The 12529-nt window shown below is 48.9% G+C and overlaps 1 protein-coding gene across 2 annotated transcripts in view; it reads right to left on the reverse strand.

Annotated features, from left to right (window-relative positions):
* The window catches only part of LOC138581414 (cytochrome P450 2D15-like), a 703698-nt gene that overhangs the window by 217613 nt on the left and 473556 nt on the right, over window positions 1–12529 (reverse strand). The gene's annotated exons all lie outside the window — the stretch shown is intronic.

Consider the following 12529-nt stretch of genomic DNA (forward strand, 5'->3'; position numbering starts at 1 on the left):
TTTGATGATTTGATCCATTGATTAAGGTCTCTTAAAATTAAGGAGGCGAATATTTTGCCCGGGACTTCCAGCAGGGCGATAGGCCTATAATTGGCTGGATCATGTCTATTGCCCTTTTTATAAATGGGGACAATCAGTGAAGTACACCATGAACTAGGGATCTTTTGAGTGATTATAATTTGCGAGAAGATTTCAAATAGGATTGGTGCCCATAGGTCCGGAAACTGTTTCAACATAGCATTAGAGAGCCCATCCGGGCCAGGGGCACGCAATCTACTGGCCTTGTGGATGTAATAAAGGATGTCATCAATAGTAAAGGCAATCGAAAAGGAGCCCTCTAAATTAACAGGTGGTATATATTTAACAGGCGGGGGTAGCGCGTAAAGACGGGAAAAGTGGGCTCGCCATGCTGCAGGAGCAACATCATTAATCTGCATTTGACACTGTGAGGTTTTATAGGTTCCAGTTATTAGGGACCAGCACCCTGCAGAATTTTTTGTTAGGACTTTAGCCAACATTGATTCACCATCTTTCTGGAACAGAGTCAATCGATAAGATCTTCTCCAGTTCCTATATTGAGTCTTAATGATATTACACGCAGCCCACCGCTGGTCAACGGGTAAGGACATAGCCATTTTTTTTTCCTAAATAGAGTTTTTCCCATCTGCATATTTATATCAAAACAATGTAGAGCAGTTGAAGATCTCGATAGCTTTTGTGTTGTAGCAAACTGGTGTATTAGTTTTGAATAGTCACAATCACCATTATTTTGATTGCTGGAGGTCGTACAAGAGGTTTTAAGTAACTCCGTAAAATGCAGTAGCTTAGGTCTAGACCACTGTAGTCGGTTCCGAGCAGAGTTAGCCTCAAATGTACCCTTCATAGTGATATACTTAGGGGAGTAGATAATTTCATCACTATATAACCAGTTTAGGTTCAACATGTTATGGTCACTATCAGAGGTTACCAGGACCTCGAACCCTTTTAGCAGATTGAATAAGTTATGGCTAACATATATAAAATCAATGATTGCCATAGAAGTACCTCTTTTCCAAGTAGGGTTGGGGGGGGCAGTCTTCCGGAAAAGACCCATTCACCATAAGCATATCTTTTGATTGGATAAACATATTCCAGCACCGCAAACGATCATCCAGAGATGTTTTTGGTTTGTTTAAACAATGCAAATTCAAATCTCCTGCTAAGATAACATGGCACTGCTTGGGGTGTCGATATATTTTCTCCCATATGTTTTCTAAAGCTCTCAAATATGAATCTGTTGAAAAGGCTGCAGGATTCCAATATGTGTTCATTATGAAATAATGAACTTCTGAAATGGTTAATTGCACAAATTGAATATATGGAGTCGGAGCTTCATATGATATGATCGACATTGTCAGAGAGGTTTTCATCAGAAACAGTAACCCTGACATGGGTCGACCTTTCAGAGCGGAAATTGCGGGATTTAAATAGAATAATAACCATCCCAAAACGGACAATGCAGAAGCCATGTTTCCTGTAGCAGGATAATATCATATTTTCTAAGTTTAGTAGAGGATGTAGAAAAAAGATGGCGAAAACCTCTAGTATTCCAACTCAGAAACGAGATCTGTTTGCAGGAAGTTGGATTATCTTTGAGAAGTGGAACATTGGCATTTGCACGGCTGCTTAATCTGTTGGGCATTAAAATTCGTTTTAGTAGGTTCTCTAATTAATTGTTGTTCATTATCATACGGGACGATCCTTGACGTGTCTCTTATATTATCAATCAAGAGTTCAAAACCCATATCCCACAGCGTGGATCGGGCGGCCCATATGGTGTTTAGCACTACTCTTGAGCGCATCCAGAGGCGTGCTGTGGAAAGATCATGACTCGATGGAAATTCCACTTGTTCAACGTCACTTGAGTTGATATCCTCAAGAGCATAAATATCATTAAAGATAGCCAATACACAAGAACGATTTAAATCATAGGCTGGAAACGGTGTAGATCTGCATTTAATTACTAATGAGTGAAAATTGCTTTTTATATCAGTTTTTTTCTGGCCAAACTGTTTTTTATCAGTATTAATAACGGGCGTGGTTAAAGGCAAAGCCCATTCCATCACAGAAGTCTGCATTTGCTTTTCATTGAAAATAGTAGTAGATAAATGCTGCTTTGTTGATCTTTCATTACATAGGGCAACACTTCTATTCTCAGCTGGTAGCTGTTTCAGCATATATTGCTCAATAGTTGAGGATATAATATAATCCAAAGTGGGGGGCATCGTTGTAAATTTACAAAGGCCTGATTTATTCTCATACATCATAAGTGGAGGAGATGAATCTTGAAGTACTCTCTCCGATGGGAGAGAACAGGGGCCTGATTTATTTTCAGACATCATAGGTGGAGGGGGCAAATCTTGAGTTACTATTTTCAATGGGAGATTACAAGGGCCTGATTTATTCTCAGACATCATGAGTGCTGGGGGCAAATCTTGGGATGCTGTCTTCGTAATGAGTGGGTGAAACAGTTGGGGTAACGTAACTTTTTGTGATAACATAATAGAACCATCTTTCAAGTTATTAACATCAGTGGTGTTCATTTCGATGGGAGGCGGATTGGTAGATTTAGTATTCAAATAGAGATCTATCTCTTTGCGTAGCTCAGCTCGTTTTATACACAGTTCAGTAGCCTCGAATACTTTTGTTTGTACAGTACTAATTTGACTCTGTGAGTTAGGTAGAGTCTGGGGCTTATTCTCTATCAATGCCACGATATTATTTAAGGGAGAATATTCAGCTAGTTCTTTCTCAGCAGGGAGCTCTTTTGATTTATTTTCGGCAGTAAGTTTGGCATATTTATTTTGAACTGCTTTAGCAGCCATAATGATTTTATTATTTTGTTTTGCATTTTGTTTTGTAGGTAACTTCAGCCCCTTAAAAAAGGATTTTGCAATAGATGAGGGGATATGTTGCTTGGAGCGATTTTTAGTTTTTTTCTCCATGGGCTTCTTATCAAAAGCCTCAATAAGTTTGGGTTGGGATGGACCCGAGAAAATTGTAAATGGTTCCCTGAGAGGCTGAGGGTTGGCTCCAATGTTGTTTACTGGACCAGAAGTCAATAACGGGCATTCAGGAACAGTATTCTTGGCTGGAGAGCACATTTCCTGTATTATTTGGGGAAAAAAGGGCAGGCCTGAAACGCCCAAAGGCGCCGGAGTTACAGTTGGAGACTGTACTTTTTCAGACAGATTAGGAGTAGGTCCTAAGTTTGTTTTTTGACGTTGTAAAAGTAACTGAGATTGCCATCTGGTTAGCTCCATAAGTTGTTTATCTTGTTTTTGGAGTTTGTCATTTAAAGTTTCATATAGTTTAAATAAGGAAGATATTGCTAAATTCATCGCATGCAGGGTGGTTTCAACTAATATTGACGAAGAAAGTGATACAGTGGCAGAGGGTAACTGAGAAGGAGGGGGAGGCTCAGATTGAGCATCGAGAATGGGAGTGATTTGAGGCCTCCGCGGAGTAGGAGCTGTGTAAGAGGAAGCTGACCTTGATTTCTCATCATCCGAATAGATGAGAGTAACCTCGGGTAATTCATAGTTAATATCGGATTCCAAATTATCCTCATTAAGGGGTGAGTTAGAATGTAATGCGATAACGACTTGGTCCCTCATAGAGCTATCATGTAAAGAGGCAACAGTAGGTTTAATGGATATATCCGATTCAGGCAGCACACTTGAAATAGGTAAAGGTACAGATGAGACAGAGCCTAATCCAGTAGTGAGTTTGCTAGAGAAGCCCTGGTTCTGAGCCTGAGACATTTTCGCAGTCAATTGCAAAAGTGATGGGTTATTATTAGCACAAGAAGTTATATCTAGGTTAATAGAAGAAGCTAACTTATTGGCTAATGCCCGGGGGCTTCTTTTCGGTAGAAATGATGTCTCACTACCTTTTAATATTGTAACATCAGAGACAAAACATAATGGGTTATAAGTTATCGAGGGGATAAAATTATTAGTAGTAACACAATTAGAGGACAAAATGCTATTAGGTACCTGTGCCTCTTTGGGTAAAGGGCAAAACATCTGTTGAATATCACGAGAAACAACTTTCTGCAGAGCGGGCCGTTGAATACTTCCCATTTGCTTACGTTTCTGATTTACTGGAGGAGGGGAGGACGGGGCTAAATCCGACATGTTTGATCTCAGGAAGGATGTCGCATTTATATCCCAACTATTAGACAGATATATTCGTACACAATGGAAAAATAGAAATCTATTATTGGTTAAAAGTAGTAAAGTTAAAAAACACAAGGTACGCAGATTAAGAATTAAGCGTAAAGGCAATACCCACTACACGCTGCACAGCTAGTAGCCAACAGTCAATTAGGAGTCACTTGTGAATCTTACTGTTCTATTTGTACTCGCACAATCGACAAGATTCTAAGTACAGTATGAATGCACGAACTGCACCGAACAGCCGCCAAACAGTCACTAGGCTTGACCCCGCCGGGTTTATCGCTGCAAGGGTGGCAGCCTCCGGGCTTTGAAGTGGCCCAAGTCACGTGAAGCAGTCACGTGAAGGTCTAGTCACGCCGCCTCCAGGAAGCGCTGTCCTCCTACAGCACGGCAAGAGCCTCGACCGGCTCGCAGTGCCAAGCTGAAGTGCAGTATGTATAAATGGGGCCAGCCCAGCGTTCCAAAACCGCAAGGTAAATTCACTCCAGATCGCTCACTCAAATCGTTTTTAGCTCCACTGCAAACCTCGGTGACCCTATGTCACGCCATTGGTCAGGGTAGCTTTGACTCATCTCTTGCTCTTCTTTATATTCTCAGACACAGTAAAATATGCCTAGTTCTGGGAAATGTTTGCTGGTATTACATGTGTTTCTCTCAATAACAGAGACATTACTCAAACCCTCAGAAGGGTAAGTCTGTCCTGTAGATGTTTTCTGCATCCAACTCATCTGAACTAAAATTTAAATAGGAATCTTAAAATATCTACACAGATAGATTCTCCAAAAGGCACTCAGCCTACAAAAGGTATTATACTGGCTGGATGGAAAATGAACACACATTTAAACATGCTGCTTGAGTATGTGAGGCAAGCACTGCTCTTATTTTGTGTGTTTATGACACATGTTGCTTACCCAGTAATAGTCTTTCTAGTGTGTGCATCTCTTTAGTCCCAAGCGGTGGAAAGTCCCCATCTAGTTGCAGATCAGGCGTATTACAAGTTATTTTCTTCAGAACTAAAGGTAGGCATTAAATACTGTCACATTATCCCTCCCCAATATGAGCTGGTAACCATGCTTCCGCGTTGGCATCTGTGTCCTCCGATTGTTTTCCATAGTGTAGTGACAGCATTGTATGAATACAAGTGGGTTTTTTATGCTTCAGTTCCAGACATACTATTCAAAGGTAAGCAACATTTGTCTTCGGGGGGATTGTGAATCTGCTATGATTCATATGCTGTGTGTAAATTATCTAGCAGTAATCGATCTTGGTGGAAGGTGAGTTACCCAATCCATTAGGGACATGTCTGTAGTGATGGTCACCTGCAGTCCACCAGTTCTCTATGAGCTTTTCCACTTCATCCTCCAAGTCCCAAATCGCCTGACCATTGTGATCTCATGAGTAGTCTTGCATGTGAAATTCGATAAAACCAAGATGCCATCATTCCCATCAGCTCTATCACATTTCTTTCTGCATTCTGACAATTCTGAGCAGATTTAATATTGAGTTTCCTCAATGATTATACATTAGCAGTGCATCCAGCAGTGTAGCGTTGTACTACTTTTCTGTTCACGTCGACGAGCGCATTGATGGTAGTGCTAATGCTGTGTGAAATAATAATGAATATTAGTATCGTGCATTTGTTTTTCCTTTTCTTGATTTACTGCATTGACTTGAGAAAGGGCTTTTTGCTCAAAACTTTTACATTTTCTGTGCTTGGCCATGAACGATTTTTGAGGATTATGCAATAGAAGGAACAAGTTACTTACCTGTAACTGTTGTTCTCCAGCATGGGTCTGGCATGGATTCACATGCTCATGAATATTCCCCGTCGTCAGGCTGGGAATCCTCGGTAAAGAAAAAACCAGTATCAGTTTCGTTTCTGATCTGTCTTTCGTAGTAATAACCAATCACTGGTCTCTGCGTCATACTGACCACAGCAAATGACTGCCCTCTACCTAAGCACCGCCTCTGGCAGTCATCTTCAGATTTGGAAGCACGTGAAGTGGCAGTATGACCAAGTGAAGTGCCGCAGAGGGGTAGGCGGGAGGGTTCGCATGTGAATCCATGCCAGACCCATGCTGGAGAACAACAGTTACAGGTAAGTAACTTGTTCCTTCTCCAGCATGGGGTCTGGCATGGATTCACATGCTCATGAATAAAGAATACACAGCAGTACACACATGCACAACCACGGGAGGTGGCAAAGGCTCAACATTAAGCATTACATCAAACCCAACATTAAGCATCTTACCTCCTCACCAGGCTCACCTCAGGCGAACAGGTTGCGCAGCACTGCTGGGCCGACCCAGGACTCCTCCCTGGAATCCCGATCGACGCAGTAGAATTTCGTGAAGGTGTGCGTCGACCTACACGTAGCAGCCCTGCATATGTCCAGCAGGGGCACACCAGAAAGGAACGCCGTGGTGGCTGCGATCGCTCTGGTGGAATGGGCTCTCGGACGGCCAGGCAGCGGTCGGTTTGCCAACCGATGACAGTACATGATACAGCCGGAGAGCCATCTGGAAATGGAAGCCTTCGAGAGAGCCTTCCCCTGATTGACAGGTCCAAAATTCACAAAGAGTTGTGACGTCTTCCGAAAACACTTTGTGCGGTCCACGTAGAACTTCAGCGCTCTAGCCACATCCAGCGAGTGCAAAGTCCTCTCAGCCGGCGACGAAGGCGACGGGAAGAACACAGGCAACACCAAGGGTTCGTTGAGATGGAAGTCCGACGGTACCTTGGGCATGAAGGAGGGGTGCGTCCTGAGCACTACCCTCGTGTCGTGAAAAGTCAAGTACGGGGCCTTGCCCTGGCCTGCAAGTTCAGCGATTTCGGGTCGTGGTGGAGGATGGCGCCTCCTTCCCTGGAGAGTAGATCCGCGTCCACCGGCAGCTTGATTGGCGGGGACGCTGATAAGTCCAGAAGGTCCGGGAACCATATCTGCCTCGGCCACGCAGGTGCGACGAGGATCATCCTGCACCATGACCTCTTGAGCTGGCTGACGAGCAGGATTAGCAGTGGCAAAGGAGGGAACGCGTAGAGGAACAGGCCCTCCCAAGGGAACGAGAAAGCATCGCCCATGCTCCTCGCCTGGGGAAACCTGCTGGTGAACCTCCGGCACTTGGAGTTCGTCGCCGTCGCGAACAGGTCGATCTGGGGTGTGCCCCACCGTCGGAAGAGGCGATCCACTAGATCCTGCCGTAGTTCCCACTCGTGGCACGAGCGCAGCTCCCTGCTGAGTGAGTCGGCGATGGTGTTTTTTATCCCTGCCAGATGAAACGGCACCAGAAACATCCTTTGGGCGACGGCCCAATGCCACAGGTCCTGCGCCTCCTTGGACAGTGCTGGGGACCTGGTTCCGCCCTGTTTCCTAATGTAAAACATGGTGGTGGTGTCGGTGAAGATCCTCACCACCTTGCCCTTGAGGGACGGAAGGAAGGACCTGAGGGCCCAGAACACTGCACGGAGCTCCAGGACGTTGATATGGAGGGACTTCTCCTTTGGGAGCCAAAGGCCTCTCGCGTGCAGATTTTCAGTGTGCGCTCCCCACCCTTTCAGGGAGGCATCCGTGGTCACTGTCCCCTGGTGGTCTGGAAGTCCATGCCCGCCGTCAGATGCGCGCGGGTGCCCCACCACCGGACCGCTCGGCGGAAACTCTCGTCGAGTGTGATCCTCTCCTCGAAGCCGCCCGTCGTTTGGATCCAGCGCGCGTCCAGGAACTCCTGCAACGGGCGCATCCGGAGCCTGCACATGGGAATGAGGTAGATGCAAGAAGACATCATTCCGAGGAGGGACTTGATGGACCTCACCTTGGCCGCGTCGGAAACCAACATCCGCTGTACCTTGCCCAGGATGGACCTGGTCCTTTCCTCCGACGGGGAGGCCAGAAGGGACACTGTGTCGAGCTTCGCTCCCAGAAACAGTGCGTTTTGCGCGGGTACCAGGTGGGACTCGGCGTAGTTCACGGAGAATCCCAAGTCCGTGAGAAGTTGGACGGTCCTTGCCGTGTGCTCCACGGCGAGCTCCCTCGTCTTGGCTCGGATGAGCCAGTTGTCCAGGTAGGGGTAGACGTGGATCCCCTCGCGGCGCAGCTGCGCCGCCACCGGTGCAAGGCACTTGGTAAATACCCTGGGTGCCGACCGTAGTCCGAAGGGGAGGGCTTTGAACTGGTAGTGACGCCCTTGGACCACAAACCTGAGGAATTTTCGGTGCCCCTTTAGGATGGGAATATGGAAGTAGGCATCCTCCAAATCCAACGACGACAGGAAGTCTCCTTCCTCCAGCTGACCCAGGACGTGCTGGAGGGTGACCATCCGGAACTTCTGCGCCTTGATGAACTTGTTCAGACGTCGCAGGTCTAGGATGGGGCGCCATCCTCCCGTCTTCTTCTTCACGAGGAAGTATCTCGAGTAAACTCCGGAGCCCCGAAGCCTCTTTGGGACGAGTTCGATGGCGCCCTTCCTGAGCAACGCCTTTACCTCCAGGAGAAGCTGAGGGACGTGAAGCTCTTTCCTGGCCACGGGGGGGACGCGCGGGCACCTTCTTTGAAACTCGAGCGCGTGGCCCCGGGCTAAGGCGTCCAGCACCCAACGGTCGGTGGAGATGGACTCCCACACGCTGACGAAGCTCGCCAGCCGGCCTCCCACCGGGGTGCTTCGGTGGGGGCCCGACCCCACGGCCGGTTCAATCCTGTTTCGACGAGGCTTTGCTGCCTTGACCTCCTTGGCGACGACGGCGGGGTCCGCCAGACTTGCCTCGTCCTCTGTAGGCCTCCTGAGACGACGAGCGGGCCGCTTGACGGTAGGTAGAGAAACCGCCGCCGGAACCTTTGGAGGCGCCCTTGCCTCCGCTGCTCCGAAAGGGCGTCCGTCGTTGCTGTAGAACCCCCAGGGCCCGGGCCGTCTTAGTGTCCGCTTTAATGGCCTGAAGGGAATCGTCCACTGTTTTCCCAAACAGGTTGTTCCCATCGAACGGCATGTCCAGGACTCTGGTCTGTACGTCTTGACGGAAGTCCGTAGCCTTGAGCCATCCACGCCGCCTAAGGTACACGCCGTTGCCCAACTGGCGAAACCCAGTGTCGGCGATGTCCGTCGCAATAGTGATGGCGTGGTCCGACGCCACCTCACCTTCCTGTAGGATCTCCAGGGCATCCGCCCTCTTGTCGTCCGGTAGGAAGTCCAGCAGGGGAGCCAATTTGTACCATAGCTCCCTGTCGTAGCGGGCCACGATAGCCAAGGCGTTGGCCGCTTTAATCGTCGTCGCTGCAGACGAGACGTCCCATAGCGTCCAATTTCTTTCCCTCGCCGTCCGGTGGGGAAGTCGATGTGGAGGCTGCACCCCCCCCCCGCTTTCTTCCTGGCCGCCGCGGAGACGACGGAGTCCGGGGTAGGCTGCGCCCGGAGGCACAGGGGGGCCGCGTCCGGGACCCGGTACTTCTCGTACCAGTCTCTTCTAGCTGGCGTCGTGGAAGGGTTCTTGAGGAGGGCGAGGCCCTCATCCCAAATGTCGTCCAGTAGAGGCACCGCGAGGACCGTCTTCCTCTTGGCCTCGCGCCGTTGATAAAGGAATCCTTCCTTTTTCTTCTCCTCAGGGCAGAGTTGGAAAAGCTCGGATGCCCTGGCGATCATGGAGTGGAACGATCCAATCTCGTCGGGCGGAGAAGCCCTGGTGGGAGGTGACGACGGGAGATCCTCGTCGTATACCTCGTCGTCCGTACCCGTCGCTGCCGTGTCAGTCCCCGTATCATCCCCTCGGGTGGACGAGGAGGAGGGCTGGACGGGTCGCGACGGCTGAAAAGGAGGTGGAGGGTGAATCCTTTTCTTGGGCGGGGGAACACCAGAAGGTCCCGGTTCAGGATCCCCCGACGGCAGAGGTTCCTCCGTCGGCAACGGTAGTCTCGTCCTTATCTCTGAGCATAAGGACTGTATAGCCAATAAAATGGCCGCCGAGTTGTCTTGCGGCGCTGGCAGAGGGGAATCCGACGGGCGATCAGGGGCCCCGTCGGCACCCTCGACGATGTCATCGTCATCTGCGTCGGGATCCATCCCGACGGGCCGGTCTTCATCCACGCCAAGGCCGTGGCTTAAGACCTCGATCAGCTCTTCCTCTGAAGCCGAATCTACGACGACGCCCTGCCCCCCCTTTTTCTTCCCCGCCGGGGATTTCACGGGGGTCCTATCGATGGGCACAAAAGAGGACTTCCTCCGAGGTGGCAGGGAGACTCTGAGCCCCGAGGTCGCCACCACTGGTGTAGCCTCCACAGGCTGAGCCAGGGCCGCCGCGACAGTATCGATAGAGGGCTTGGCCGGATGGATTAAGGCCTTCACCACCTTAGGTGCGCTCACCGCCTTATCCTTGAGGGGGGGGACACTGCCTCGCTCCCCCTCCGATGGGGCCTTCGAGCTCGACCGGGGCCTCTCCAGGAGCTTCGCCGGGTGCTCGCCCTTCCTCTTACCCGACCCAGAGCGTTGGCTCGTGGCTGAAGGTGCCGGGGAGGGTGCGCCCTGCCTGGCGCCCGTAGAGCCCGACCGTTCGGCGCTCCCGGTGCCAGCGGACTCGCGGTGCTTGGCCTTGTGTTGGACCCCCGTCGCCGGGGCGTCCTCAAAGGTCTTAGAAGACCGCTCGGATTTCTTCCTCTTCTTCTCGCCTGACGGGCTCTTCCCTTCCAGCCAGTTGGCGAGGCGTTGGTGGCGGTCCTTCATGGTCCGCTCCGACATATTGCCGCAAAACACACAGTCCTTCTCCACGTGCGTCTTGTCCTCATGTAAGCAGTAGAGACAAAAGGAGTGTTCGTCCTCCTTAAAGACGTTCTGCAGCTGGCATCCAGGGCAGACCCTGAACAGCTTTCCGGGCGTCGAGCTTCCCTTCTCCTGGGCCATGTCCGGGCCTGAGAAGCTTCTGGAGTCCTCCAAAACGTAGCTCGACGAAATCTTCACCCTTGAGGGGCGCAGACGAATCTGACACGGGTCCCCGTTGATCGGATGGAGAGTCGGTGGAGCTTGAGGCTCTTTTGACCGGAAAAAACGAAGTTTTGAGAAAAAAACGTGAAAAAATAGCACTAACGCTCGAGAGCAATAGCACGAGGATCCCAACACATGAACGTGCGGTAAAAATTTGAAGATGGCTGCCAGAGGCGGTGCTTAGGTAGAGGGCAGTCATTGGCTGTGGTCAGTATGACGCAGAGACCAGTGATTGGTTATTACTACGAAAGACAGATCAGAAACGAAACTGATACTGGTTTTTTCTTTACCGAGGATTCCCAGCCCGACGACGGGGAATATTCATGAGCATGTGAATCCATGCCAGACCCCATGCTGGAGAAGTGAACTTTTACATCACTCTGCTTGGATTTTTTTTTTATAAAACATTCTGGCGAATTAGCATTGGTGATCATGGGTGTAACATGATGTGTGCATGGGCTATGTGTGGTTCGTCACATGCTTTTTTCTGCATTCACTGCTCAAGTCCCATCATGAGCATCATCCTATCCTTTCCCACAGCCACACCATTAGAAAGACATCTTTTAATGGCTTTTCTTCCTCATCACTGGAGCTTGGGCTACCAGGCCTGCCACATAAATTCAAAATATACACACACATCGATAGCATGTTTCTTATTTTCAATGCTTAACAAGATACATTTACAAAATGTAAATGATCACGTCCCGGCCTGGTTTGTGTTGCCAAAAACGTCATTGAGCAAATTGCAGAGTAGACATTGGAGTGTCTGACGTAGCAGATTTTGACATACAGACTGGTGTAATGTTACACTTGTATTGTGCCACACCATTTTGTGACCACATGGATACATGTATTTGTGCTAACTATTTGCAGGTCTCAGTAACTGCTCCCCTGTGACCTTTTGTTAGAGAAAACAGAAGCAGGCCGGCCTCAGGGAGGCAGACTCCTTGGTTTGCAGTACGAATACACCTCCGAACTGCTCCAAAACCCATCCCTTAGTCTACCTTCACCAAAAGGCTTGACTGGAAGACTGCCACAAATTGACTTCTGTGTAATTGTTATTAACCGGGGCCACTGCTGCTATCTAGAGGGCAGCTGTATAAAGTGCTATTAGTGCATACAAACATTTCAGAAAGGGTCCTCGTCAACAGGGACAATTACCCTGAAAATGGTACTTAGCCCTCCTAAAAAGTACTTAACTATGCTAGTGGGGTTTCACGGGCATGAGAAAAAAAACAGTATATATGATATGGTGTACCCACGGGTAACATGGGTATATTGTTTTTTTTTTTAACCTTTATTTGTTGAGCTTGACAATGCAACTCAGAGGCATAAACATTGCACAGTTGG

Source organism: Ambystoma mexicanum, chromosome 3p (assembly GCF_040938575.1).
Source record: "Ambystoma mexicanum isolate Mex_15411 chromosome 3p, UKY_AmexF1_1, whole genome shotgun sequence".
Classification (NCBI taxonomy): domain Eukaryota; kingdom Metazoa; phylum Chordata; class Amphibia; order Caudata; family Ambystomatidae; genus Ambystoma; species Ambystoma mexicanum.